Genomic DNA, 14078 nt, shown 5'->3' with positions numbered 1-14078 from the left:
ACCTCTAATACCTTAGTGGGCAGCAAAACTGTCATCATTTTCATTCCTGGTCATTGTCCCTGGTATTATCGAACTATCTGGTGCGCATCAGATGTAGCTGAAACACATCATGTCTCATCCATCTTACGTCTCCTTCGCCAAAACTGTATCATCCTCCATTATTGTACAACATTAAGGTAAACCTCCCCCTCCACCACCAAATTCCTCTGATCTGTTCCCCTAACATCACATTCAACAACAGAAACATGAATATGTTGGATTTCTCTGTTCCTAAGATTAAAGCCATTTATTTATCTGCAGTTTCTGCTTTGAATACTTGCAGTTAATGACTGGGGTCAATGATAGTGATTTTTAATTTAAATGATAAGGTTAGTCTTTAAAGAATCTACTCAGAGTATTTCAAGCAAAAGAAAATTGCTGCAGAACGTTCCACTTCTACATATTAATTATGTTTTGACAAAACAGTATGCATTAATTATATTGCATTAAGTGTTTTTTTTAAGCACTCTTACCACAGAGTCAAGGACATTGTGGGTTCCCACTAGATTCCAGTGGTCTGAGCACAAAGTCAAGTCTGGCATGGTGCTGATGGATATTTACATTGATGAAGGTGCTGTCTTTCCAATAGAATGCGAAGCCAAGGCTTTATCTGCTCTCTCTGGAGAGGCCATGCAAGATTCAGGGCACCACTTCATAAAGAAAAAGGTAATTATTCTCTTGAGCACAAAAACAAATTATCTGAGCAATGTTCCACTAAAGTTTGTGGGACTTTGCTCTATGTAAATTGGTTGCTTCATTTACTACATTATAATAGTAACTATACTTCAAAAGTTCTTTGTTGGCTCTAAGCATTTGAGGACATTGTGAGAACAAGAAAGTAAATATGTCTTCCTTTTCTGGTAATTAAAAACAAAAGATTGAAAGTCTACAAAATGAAGTATTCATAAAAAAGCCTATATAATCAAGCAATTCATTTTTACTAATTATTTGCAAGACAGATGTCATTGGAAAGATCAACACTTCATATCCATCCCTGCCTACCCTTGAGAAGCAGACAGTTAGCTAAAGGCCAGAAAACTATTTATATTTTACTGACAATTCAGAACAGATGGATTAATGGGTCAGATCTTTGTGGTTTCTAAGCCTGACCATTGCAGCAGAGAAGTGCGGAAGATGTAGGATCTCAGGTCCCTGCTCCTTTGAGCCCTCTCTCTGTCCTGAACTCACTATGAAGTCCACGAATGGTTCCAAATGGCCCTGAATTTAGGTGTAATGTACTTGGTCCCTCTGCTTTATCCCAGCCAATGGGGGTTGGGGGGGGGAATACATGTCTAGACCAGCCCACTCATTTGAATGTGGTGACCAATCTGGATGGAAAAAAAATAAATAGATGCAAGATCATTTTAATTATTGATCTTGTTCGTGTTTCTAATTAATTTTCACCAGATGTGTCTTTTAGATAAATGCATTCTTTAAGTTAAAAAAGTAATCTTTACTTTTTGTTCGGTTATTTACTTCTATTTCAACATTTATGAACTGTCAAATGGGTTTTTTTAAGAATAAGGACCATCAGGAAGGAGCTGAAAGGCAAAGCCTCTGATCTAATCAACACACACAAAAAGTGCTGGTGAATGCAGCAGGCCAGGCAGCATCTGCAGGAAGAGGTACAGTCGACGTTTCGGGCCAAGACCCTTCGTCAGGACTAATTGAAAGAAGTTAGTCCTGACGAAGGGTCTCGGCCTGAAATGTTGACTGTACCTCTTCCTAGGGATGCTGCCTGGCCTGCTGCATTCACCAGCATTTTTTGTGTGTGTTGCTTGAATTTCCAGCATCTGCAGATTTCCTCGTGCTTGCCTCTGTTCTAATGCCTGGACCTAGTTCTCACTCACAAACCATTCCACCTCGTCAGATGGCTGTAAAAACAAAGCCTCAAGTTTATTTGGATCCGTGTATCAGTAAACAGTTTATGAGGTGATGGAGATATTGTGGGGTTGAAAACTTGAGATTCAGGCTCAGTCACATTTAATCCTCTTGCACCATTCCTGTTGGTGTAGTGATGGTGCTCCGCACTGTTGTTAGGTGGGGAGTTCCAGGGCTTTGACCTGACAGCTATGAAATAACATGTGAACAGGTCTAACAGAGCGGTGGAAATGTTCCAATTAATTGCAATATGCTTGCATCCCTTCCAAACAGAAACACAGAAGATAGATGATTAACAAAATGTTATCATTACGCATTTCCTTTAAAAACTTTATTAACAAGGTGTTTACTTACAATTGGTGTAAACACATCATCTGTTTTACGTCCTGAAAGTTATTTCACAAACAATAATTGGTTTGTGCTGATTCAGTCTGTTAAACTGCAGAGGTCTTAATCTAATTAGGTGGAATTGGATTGGACCAATTGTTAAGGCTGGTGCTATTCACTCAGTGCAGTTATAGAATTAACAAAATCACAGTGTCAATGCAAGCCAGAAAGATTTCATTAAGATAGCCAAAGGCTTTTGGTATGGATCTTTCGACTTTAATTGCTCCTAGAGCTTGGTGGTAAGTGGCAGTGGGTGTCAAAGTTGTACATGGAATAAGAATGCATTTTATGTGATAACTACCATTTATACATAAAAGTAAACCCAACAGAGTATGACCTGGTCTCCCCAGGTTGTTCCTGGGCGATTGCTGCTGCTCGCTGAAATAGGCATTCAACAGCACAGCTGGTCCACTCTCTCCAGTCAATGGCAGAGAGCTTTGTGGCAGATGATATTTGTTATGTGACCCTTGACACTGTCTGCTGTTTCTTCTCATCTATGGCCAAAACCCATGGTGACTCTGTATCAGAATTGCAAATACGATCCTCTTTAGCTGCTATTTTGTTTCATTAACTACAGTTGTTCATTTAATTGAAAGAAAAAAAAAACGGGGGAAACTTGATTTTCATAAATCTAAGAAATGTTTTGTACACCCTAAACTGCTTATTTCTTTCAAGATCTAACTTGATAGCTCCTGGTAGCATCTCTTTTTTTGCAAAGTAATACAATACTTTATCAAAATACTGAGATAATGGAGTAATTAATATTTTTCTCAGCCAGTTCACTGTTTAATTTTATTACAAATACATATTTCTTTTCACTCATTAACAGTTATTAATAACCATTAAATACCCATTTTTCCATTTGACAACATTTCGCTAATTTCTGAACTGTTTCATAAATAATCACAGATTATGACAGCATTGTAGTGTGAATTGTAAGGGAAAAATCATTAGGTTTATTTTATTCTGTTGGGGTATAATTTATGGCTCCAATTTCAAAAGTAGAAAACAAAATTGTATTTAAGTCAGTATTAAAACCTTCTCTGTAGTTCAATAAAATGATTTGGCGTATAAAAAGGAAAAACTTATTATAATATGCTACGACTGCTGAGCCAGTTTTTTTTTCCACTATATCTAGGGAATAAAAATAACTCTCTGTTGGTATTGTGGATTGATTTATTTGATCAAGAGTGGACAAACCCAATAGGAAACTAACCAGCAGCCTCTGCAATGTGCCAATTTGGAAGTGAGGAGACTTGCAAGTACTTACGGAAAAAAACCCTAAGTGAAAATAAAATGATTGAAGCAGAACTCACTCTATCCTTATTGTAACACACAGTTGTTGGGAAACGAAGCGTTTAGAATATTATGGATCGGCTTGTGTTACAATGAATGTTTCACAACAGAACACACAATGCAATGTCGAAAGTGGGGAGCCAAGGTCAGACAGCCTTGTAATGGAGCAGCCCCCTTCACTGACAGCATTCTTCTGCAGCTGTGGTGTTATTAAGGATAATTAAAATTAGACACATTTATGTCTGTTGGGGTATTCACACGCCTGTTGTCAAAAATTGTATTTATATATTCATACAATCACATGCATATTCACTAGCATCTCTACATAAATATATATTTTTAAAAATGCCTGAGTTCTAATTTAACAGTTATTTTCTCCTTTTATCCTTTTGAACAACAACCCAGTTGCATGTAACATAAAACTCATGGACCAATCTGAGATTTGTTATGAAGGGAAGCAATTTTTAAGTCAAAAGTTTCTATTTTCTCAACGCTAATGGTCTGTAACAATGTCTTGAAGCAGAGAGTAAAGTTTTTTAAAAAAAATGTACAATTCATAAAGTAGAACGGTTTGGGGTTAAAGCAAGAATTGTTTGGAGCAATGGCTGAGAACAAAATGATTGACCTCTTTCCTATTCATTAGCATCAACGTTGGAAACACTACGCTAGAGCAAGCCCATGGAAGATACCATGTGGAGCAGAAGCAAGGCACGATGCCCTGGGCATTGTCTTAATGCAGGTCAGTGTAGGAGCAGGGATTATCAAATTAAGGGCAGTTCTTCTGTGGTGAGGTCTTATGGCTACTTTATAATAGATCGATGCTGCCAATTCATCTTATCAGTGATTTTGAACAACCATCCCTCACAGTACAGCAGTGGAGTTTTTTATTGTCTGCTGACAAATGGATCCTGAATGTCAAAGAACAAAAAAGGTATCTACTTGGATCTTTTCCTCGAGGGAATCAATACATTTTCTGTTTAAAGATCAGAATAAGATGCACTTTTGCGAATGAAATAAAACACCACAGCAGTTCACATTTGAACCAGCAATATTCTCTGAAGATTTTACCTCCTATTACGGTTTTCTTAATTCAAAAAGAATCAAAATAACAAAGGTAAGATTAAATTCATTGAAATGCAATGAAAATGCAAAGTCTGCATAAAACATGTCATTTCTTCTGAAAGAGCAAATGTTTATTTCAACAGGTTGGGGGCCTGGACCAAAACTTAAGTTAAAAAGCTGTTGCTAGAAATTAACATATTTTGACACAAGGGAGCCATGGTAAGTGTTTTGTGCAAGTGTGCCCGGCAACCTGCCAAGAGACTGTGTTGCTATGCGAGAACATTTCTAGCAATTTGCCTGATCCTTATGCAAAGCAGCAACAATTTTCAGTATGTTGTGTAAAAAAAAAAGTACCACATTCCTTGAAGGGAGAATTTATAGCTGATATTTGGGGAACAGCATGCCTAACGGGGGAGGAAGAAAAGCATTTACTGTTGGTTTAATTGTGAGAGATTTTTCACTTTGTTTGCTGAGCCTTTAAAAAGCTAATCATGTGTTAAGAATTGGATTCCTCAATATTGAACTCTTGTTGTACAAGTTACACATTTTCATTTAGTGGTATTGGTAGTGATGATTATTGAACAAAATTGAATCAAATGGCATTAAAATGGGCAGCTAACTCTCTCCACTCATTCTTCCAGCAGCAGTAGGTTTTTGCTCAGCACTGAAGTATTGCACTGCCCAGGGGGTATTAAAGAACCATTGACAGAAAGCAGTCTCCATCTTCATTTTCTCATATATAAAACAAAATGACCTATTGTTTCCCCATAAGAAGTCAAGGGTTGCACTCAGTAATGCAGGGTGAAGGGAACTTTGACTGAATGTTTGTCTTTAAAGTTATTTTGTTTTTAACATACTTTTAATGTTTGAAAAGGTATGCATTATATGCTTTGCTGAGCATAAAATATACAAGTTAGGAGAAATAAAATGTAAACAAATGATGTTATCCCCAGAATTATTAAATTAATCAAGTCCCACATTTTGCTGCTTTTCAAAGAGAACAGTGCACCATCACCTCTTCTTGACTGGGGTAATTCAGTAATGCAACCCTATTGTCATTTATTATTCTAACTCCGGCTCAGAGGAAACGAAACAGGTAATAGTTAAGATGATAAATGGAAAAAGATAAATCATGACTTTGGAGTATATTCCAAACCAATGGCACGTTTCAGGGGTGAGATGACAGTGATAAACTATTCAAACTTTGCTCTTGTGGTTTACTATATCCTCTCAACCCGTCATTGTTACAACTTTGCAAGTAGCACACTGCAAATGTATGTTGTCTTCCCACACCCCCTCCCCCTACCTAGTGCTTTAATACAGCAAAAAAACATATTATTCCAAATCCAAAATTTTCATAAAGAAACAACTTGTGAACATTTAACGAAGTGTGTGACAATAACCACGGTCTGGAGTCAAATCCATTGCTTCTCACTAATTGATGAACCAGCTTCCATTCCCAGGAGGAAGTAACGTTATCAAGTTCTGTTATCTGACTGATCGCTGCTCGTCAACCAACATATCCGTTATTGTGATGGCTGTGAACTGAAACACAAATAGCACAGCAAAATATTTTTTTTTAAATGTTGTACAAGATATATTTACCAGCAAATTTAACAGGCCAGTAACGTGACTGAGCTGCTGTTTGTTATTATGTACAAGGAGGAAGGGCTAAAGAAATAGACTCCTTTTTGTCTTAATAGTGTGATGTCATCACTAATTAAATCGAAATCTAATTAATCACAAAATGGCTGCTTGCAGCAAGCATTAGGAAACCGCTAGTGAGAGAGAACAAAGATCAGAGATGCATTCAAAATTTCTGTGAATTCTTAATTTTCCATCAGAGTGAGAGAAATTATTTTACTGAGTTTCAATCTTACTGTCCATGAGTTTCCAAATGCCTGATCCAAGTGTTGATATATTCTGATTTCTTTGTTAATCTCACTGTCAAATTTGCTTCTCAAGAGATAAAACAGAAGACATGATAGTGTTTGATAGCCTTTGTGTGGTATGTGGTAAATTGCACAAAATACTTTTTACATTATGAATGCAGTATCAGAACACATTTAGAAGTGTCTGATTTATGTGTTTATTTTTACACACTATTCACAGATCACTGAATCATTTCAAAATACTCGATATTAATAAGAATTATTTTTATTTCATTCTCAGAACATATTCCACAGTGGGCACTTCCACCAACTTTTACAGAGTTTTTGAATTCTCTCTGAAGGCCTTACAAATCCGATCCGTTCACTGTCTACGTTATTGCTGCCGTCACTGTGAAAACACCCTGCCTAATTGAATAACGTGTAGGCGCCTTCATTAATCTGTTTCTTAAAACAGAGTTTAGTTGGTTAGGCAAGGCTAGTTACAGTACTTTGACACAGGGAACAGGTCTCATAAACTCCCAATAATTACCAGGTAATAATTAGCTGAGCAAAGTGGAGCGGGAGGGTATCAGATGAAGTCTAGATGAAAAGTTACTAATGCTGTAATAACTAAATGTTGCTGGTTTTAGTTTAATTCCCAAGAGGACTGTGACAAATACTCTAATTACATTACGGTTAGCTTAAATTGTACTTTCTAAGCCCATTTAGTGAGACATTTCTCTTGGCTTTTAGTGAGTGATGTGTTACAACAATTTGATTTGAATGAATTTCCACATGTTAATCTCACAATGACAAGCCGCCTCACTGAAATTGTGGTTTTGTAATCTCCGTGTTTCATATATCCTCAACTTCAGACTAAGTGCTTCTTTCATCAAAGGAAATATACTACATCTCTCTTTTTATAATTGGATCAGTGTAACTTTGTATTGAATAAAAGCACACGGGAATGCTTCAATTAATTGGGTTAAAGTGTACAGTGAAAAACATTGTAATTCAATTTAGTGGAAAAAAATACATTTCTCACTGGCCTTTCACCCTCTTACTGACACAAAGCCACGTTTAGCATTAAATGAACTGCTCATGGAAAATAGTTGCGTAAATTTCCGCTTAATTACTATACTGTTATAGTATAACATATTTCACAGGTCAGTCACATAAAACAACATGGAATGATTGCCATTCACTAAAATTTCACAGGAGGATCCAAAAATATTCATGCCGTGTAATCAAAATTAATTTCAAAAATATGCATTTACAATTTGTAACTTTATTAGAAACCACTCATTATTAATAGTTAGCACATGAAATTCCACTATTTTGCTATTTGAAATGAACTCAAGGAAAATAAATAGCCTAATACTGATTTTACTACAATGTTAAGCATTCACTTGTACCGGGGACAGTTATTTCAAAATGAGGCTTCTGAAAAGGAAAAGTGGCTTTAATATAATAAAAAAGAAACTACATAATCCTGGTCTTGAAATACGGTGCAGTTATTTAAAAGAAATTGTGAAGTTAATTCTGCCATAATTTGTTCTCGTGCTATTTTGGGTCATGTTTAATATTCTGACAACAATCACTTGTGTCTCATTGCTTCCTCAGCACATTTTGCAGGACTTTTTATTATATATTATATATATTCATATTAATCATGATTAGCTGTAGGAAGGAAGATGTCTTTTCATGGCAAACAGGTTCTGGCTGACAATACTTCTCATTAGCATTTATCCTCGTTGAGAAGTTTATCAGTTCAGAGTTGCAGGAAGGTACATTAATGCAATCTTTCACAGCCCATGTTGCAGCCAATCAGGGAGTTCCTGCAGGCTGCCCTATTCAAGTCTGTTATGTCTGGATCCTGTCCAGTCAAATGAAAAACGATGTGATAGGTCATGTGAGTTTGCTATGCTAGTTGCAGGTCAGACGCATTCAGCATCTAATTTTGCCCACTGCAAAAACAATCATCAGCTGCTTAGAGGTGGTAGTAACTGGTGACAGCTACCAGCGATGCACATGTTACCATCTCTCAGTGTTAATCAACACATCCATCAGAACAAGCAGACTTAAAACGTGCTGTTCTTAATTTCATGCCAAGCACAGACACTGTTAGATTATCCTCTAAAGAGCGAGGTAACTCATTTTCACCAATTATTTATTTGTTTTCCTATCCAAGTACTTTGATTAGCACTGCCTGCTGATTCCTTTTCCATTTTCATTTTCAAGATGCATTCCTTCAATTTGGCTTTCCCGTGCCTTTTTTTTTATAAAAAAAAAAGAGATGTTATTTTAAAATATTCCAAAAAACTGTCAAATTATCCAATGCTGTCAGCTCTGCAATTCTAGAGCTTGTTCCTTCCAGTTCATTGCCTGCTCTTCAGTGTGACATATCCCTTTTATGATTCAGTAGCAACATAAGGATGGACTAAATTCTATTCAGAGAAGATTAATAGTAATAACAATTAAGACCAAGTACCGCTTGCTTTTATCATTTTCGTAATGATTTCCGCCCTTTGTTAAAGCATGCGTTTTAATTTACGGCTGCTTGCTCTAGTCAATGAAATATCTGAATTGCTATGGTTGCCATAGAAGAAATTGTATAACCATATTTACTCTCGACCAAATGTTATGATTCATATTAAGCGTTTGTTCAGAGCTGCTGGCCGTTTGTTAAACCCATGCTGCTGTGCGCTGGTAACCAGGCAGCAATCCTGAAACATGGGCACTTGTAAAACAATTTTCAGAATATTGCTTTCCCCCCTGATCAAAGTGACAATATATTATTTACAGAACGGCCAAGTCAATGAACTCACCTGCTGAGGTCTAAATATTCATTGCCCAAAGTTAACCACAGTCTGTCAAGGTAAAACAAGTGATAGTCACTGAATGAATAGAATATTTGTGAAGAAATGTTGTCATTTTACACCTTTCGTTTGTAACTTACATTCTAAACGACAGCCACAGAATATCAAGTTGTTGTTGTTCCTTCTCTTGACCTGTGCTGCATCGGGTGGCAACCTTGCCGTTTCTCTCGCACTTTTGTCTGTTTTATTCTACGAGGCCAAATTGCCAGCTCGATGCTCTACCCAGCACAGATGGAAAGCGTGCAAAGAGCTGTCTGGATTTGAACCCGAGAACCACTCACCTTGAAGTCTGGAGCAAATGCGATGGCTCCACCAGCCAGCCTAGAGTATCAAAGTCATACACACAAAATGCTGGAGGAGCTCAGCAGGCCAGGCAGCATCTATTGAGGGAAATAAAGAGTCAACGTCTCGGGCTGAGACCCTTCATCAGGAACCAGAATATCGCTGCATTTTTGAACAGAAAATGCAATTGCTAAACGGGGATACAATGCATTTGTTTTAAAATAAGGTTCCTCTAACTGACATTTCTTAAAAAAAGGACTGCCAATGAATTTAAAAAATCAAATCTTCATTTGATTATCCATTCTTTGAAAACTGCTATAAACATAAAACAGTAACAAAATACTTTTATGAATCTAGAGGAATTATAGTTAAAGTTAACCATGTTTGAGGGAGAATGCCAATTATAATCTGAGGGCTTTTTTTTTGGTTTCAAAATAGGCATTTTTTTCACTTGTTAAACTTATTTGTTTAAACAGCGGATCTAAGTGTTAATTATTTGAATTAAAGTGAATCATGGACAATTAGATTCCTCAGTCTTTGTTGATGATCTAAAAGCAGCTAGAGTAGAGAGTGGCTGAGCAAGAAGGGCCACAGCCTCAGAGAACTGGAGTCCTGGGTTCTATCCTGACTTTAGCTGCTGTCTATAAGGAGGGTGCTCATTCTCCCTTTGAACACACAGATTTTCTCTAGGTGCTAAGTTGTTCCTAGTGTGCATTTTAATTTAATTTAATTTTTGTTTCGAGATACTGTGCGGAGCAGGTCTTTCTGTTCCAAAGAGCCACTCCACCCAGCCGTGCAACAGTAGCCTAATCGCAGGACAATTTACAATGACCAGTTAACCTATTAACCAGTATGTCTTTGGACTGTGGGAAGAAACCAGATCACCTGGAGGAAACCCACATGGTCACGGGCAGAATGTACAAACTCCTCACAGACGGCGCAGGAATTTAACTCCAAATTCCGGCACCCAGAGCTGTAATAGAATTAGATTAGATTATGAGGACACACAGTCCTCTTTTATTGTCATTTAGTAATGCATGCATTAAGAAATGGTACAATGATCCTCCAGAGTGATAGCACAGAAACACAAGACAAACCAAGACTGAAAAACTGACAAAAACCACATAATTATACCATATAGTTACAACAGTGCAAGGCAATATCATAATTTGATAAAGAACAGACCATGGCACGGTAAAAAAAGTGCCGAGGTCTCTCAAAAGTCCCATCATCTCATGCAGACGGTAGAAGGAAGAAAAACTCTTCCTGTCATGAACCTCCAGCGTTGCAAACTTGCTGATGCAGCATCCTGGAAGCACCCGACCACAGCCGACTCTGAGTCCATCCGAAAACTTCGAGCCTCTGACCAGCCCTCCGACACCGAGCACTGAGCACCATATCTGCCGAGCGCTTCAACCCCGGCCCTGGCAACAGGCAATAGGCAAAGCCGAGGATTTGGGGCCTTCCCCTCTGGAGATTCTCGATTGTACAGTAGCAGCGGCAGAAAAGTGGGCATTTCAGAAGTTTCTCCAGATGTTCCTCCATGCTTCTCACGTCCATCTCCATCAAATCAGGATTGTGCATGGCCCTTATTTAACAAATACCGATATCATTTTGGAGCGGCCGCGCGCGCAGCATCACGCCACCATTTTCTCCTCCCCTCTACAGCTATGCTACTATGGCATCCCAAGGTGATTGGTACTATCGCAGTAACGTTGTTGAGAATATGGGGAAAATTTTAGAAATGGGATTACTATGAAGTTAAAGTCTGTTTGATCTTCATCACATATGCTGTACCTTCTCTGACTCCAAATTCAATTGACAAAATCCTGGGAATGTTCTGTAAAGTCTGAGAAAATAAATTGAAAAATGAATATTGGAAGCAGAGAGAAATGATCTGTTTGGACCTGATATTTGTCTGACATGTGGAAAAGGAGATTTAAAAAAGGCAGTACTGAGAATTACCAAATATTCCTTGGGTAATATTGATGCTTTCGCATTGATAAGCAAAGGTAATATTCAGAGGATACCCCAAGATTTTGGTCATCTGCCCTTTCAAACTCACTGATTAATGTATGTGTGAAGTCCTTGGGGCTTTTTAGCTCCTTGAAAGGATACCATACAAAAGCAAGTTGAAGATTTTTTTTCTTTTGTTGGAGAAGTGAAGAGCAGTATTGTCAGAGACAAAAATGAAAAGAAGGAATTAACATTTTGAAGAAATACAAGTCCCAGCTGTAATGAGGGATGTTGCTACACCTGACATAAGCCATTGTTTGACAAAGGACCAGCTAGCCACACATTAGATGAAGGCAAAAGACGAGAGCTCAGAATATCTACGAAGAGAACATCTATGATGGTAAATGAATAAAGATAAGCATTGCCTTTGACTAACTATTTAAATTTCTATTTCTCCAGCATTATAGTAGGCAAAAGTTGCAGAGGATTCCAAGTACCTTGGCCAATATACAGCTCAGCAGAACACACTCACTATGCAGCAGAAGGTTCACATTCACGGACTACTTTGTAGTGGCGAGGACAAAAATCTGGACTGGATTCCAACCAATACCGAGGAGTGATGAACTGCTAGAGGTGATGTCCTTCAAAAATGATTCTATTTGAGGCCCCATCAATAATGCATTAAAATCCATTCAGTAAATTGAATATAGCTCCAGGATTACAGTCTGAGTTTAAGACAAAATCAACATGAAAGGAACCAGTATAGCACCTAAAGCAGGGCTTCGTGACCAGGGGTTCACGGTCCCCTCAGTTAATGGCAGGGGGTCCATGTCATAAAAAGGTTCAGAATCCCTGATCTAAAGGATTAACCAGACAGACAGAAAAATCATCTCGGCAAGCCATGTCTCTATACTCTGCCTGGGGAAAAATGCTGGAAAGCACAAACAGAAACTTTCCTCTGTCTCTCTCCCCACTGATTCTGCAAATTTTCCAAAATTTTGCTTGACATTTTCAGCAATACTTTTGCACTTTCATAAAGTCATACTGCATGGAATCAGGTTAACCATCAAACGCCTATTGACACGAACCTCCGTTGAGCCCGTGTTGTTTTCTTCACTGTCCCATCAATTCCACCGTCAACCTGTAGATCAGTGACAATTCAGAGTGGCCTGTCCACCTGTCAGCTTGGCCATCGTTGGGATGGAGGAGAAGGAAACTGGAGCACGTGGGGGGAAACACGTGGTCACTGTGAGAACATTCAAACTATACTCACAGCACCTGAGGACATGAGGAACTGGGGTCACTGGTACTGTGAGGGTTTGGCTCTGTGCCGTCCAATTTCTCAAATTTGTTCTGATTTCTGCCATCAGTTCAACCTTCAAACATCTATAAGTAGCATTGGGTTGGAGTGTGTCTTCCTTGTTCCATGCCTCTTGTTATACCTGCTGAGGCATATTCTAAATATTCACACAGCAATTGCCTCTACATTTGTGCTTCTTTAATAATGTTATGCATCCTGTGGTCAATATTTCATCCTTGCAGTTGGAATCTTTAATATTTATTAATTTTATAATACATCTCAGAATAATTTAGATGCCTGAATTTATGTGCTGTCGCTCAGATGCAGAAAAGTTCATCATCTCAGTCTCTAACAACATTACTCCTCACCTGCCTAGCAATGGTCTGTCATTATTTTTAAATCCCTGTGGAAAAGCAGCAAAATTTCAACTTGCTTTTGTACAGTGTCCTTTATGGAGTCAAAAAAAAAAAGGTCTTCACATGTGCATAAATCAGTAGGTTTTAAAAGGCAGATGACCAGAAGTTTGCATGACATGTTGGATCCCCAACCTTGAGCTTCATCCCTTTGTCCATCAATATGGAAACACCAATATTACCCCGAAAGTACTTGTTAATCTTCAGTGCTACAAACACAAGAGATCCTGCAGATGCTGGAAACCCAGTGTAGTACTCACACAAAGTTGCTCAAGGAGGTCAGTAGGTCAGGCATCATCAATGGAGAGGAATAAAGCGTCAAAAATTTTGGGCCCCGACCTGACTTGTTGACTCTTTATTCCTCACCATAGATGCTGCCTGACCTGCTGAGTTTCTCCAGCATTTTGTGTGTGTTACTCTAGTCTTCAATACAGTGTACCGCCTTTAAAAAAAATTCCTTTCACACGTAACAGACAACCATCAAGTCCAAATAGCAGAAAGGCCATCTATAGTCTGAAGATGCACAAAATTTGGACTGTTGATTATTCATCAAAACTACAATCAATAAACCAATAGAATCTGCTATTGACAGAAAATTAAACAATCATATGCTCAAGCTTTCAATGGAGACAGCACATGTTTGGCACAATGCCACAGGAGGGATAATTCGTTCACCTCCTGCACAACAGAACACTATTGATATAGCTGAGAT

The 14078-nt window shown here is 38.1% G+C and overlaps 1 long non-coding RNA gene across 1 annotated transcript; it reads left to right on the top strand.

The window, feature by feature from the left end:
- Positions 1–626: 626 nt before the first annotated feature.
- LOC140190895 (uncharacterized) lies at positions 627–7226 on the top strand. The gene is made up of 4 exons (XR_011883712.1): positions 627–705; positions 4247–4342; positions 4809–4884; positions 6838–7226. It is a non-coding gene; the product is annotated as an uncharacterized lncRNA (long non-coding RNA).
- The last annotated feature ends 6852 nt before the right edge of the window (positions 7227–14078 follow it).

Source organism: Mobula birostris, chromosome 31 (genome assembly GCF_030028105.1).
Source record: "Mobula birostris isolate sMobBir1 chromosome 31, sMobBir1.hap1, whole genome shotgun sequence".
In the NCBI taxonomy this organism is placed as follows: domain Eukaryota; kingdom Metazoa; phylum Chordata; class Chondrichthyes; order Myliobatiformes; family Myliobatidae; genus Mobula; species Mobula birostris.
Note: the sequence above shows the minus strand (reverse complement) of the source record. Positions and strands in the feature narration are given on the sequence as shown.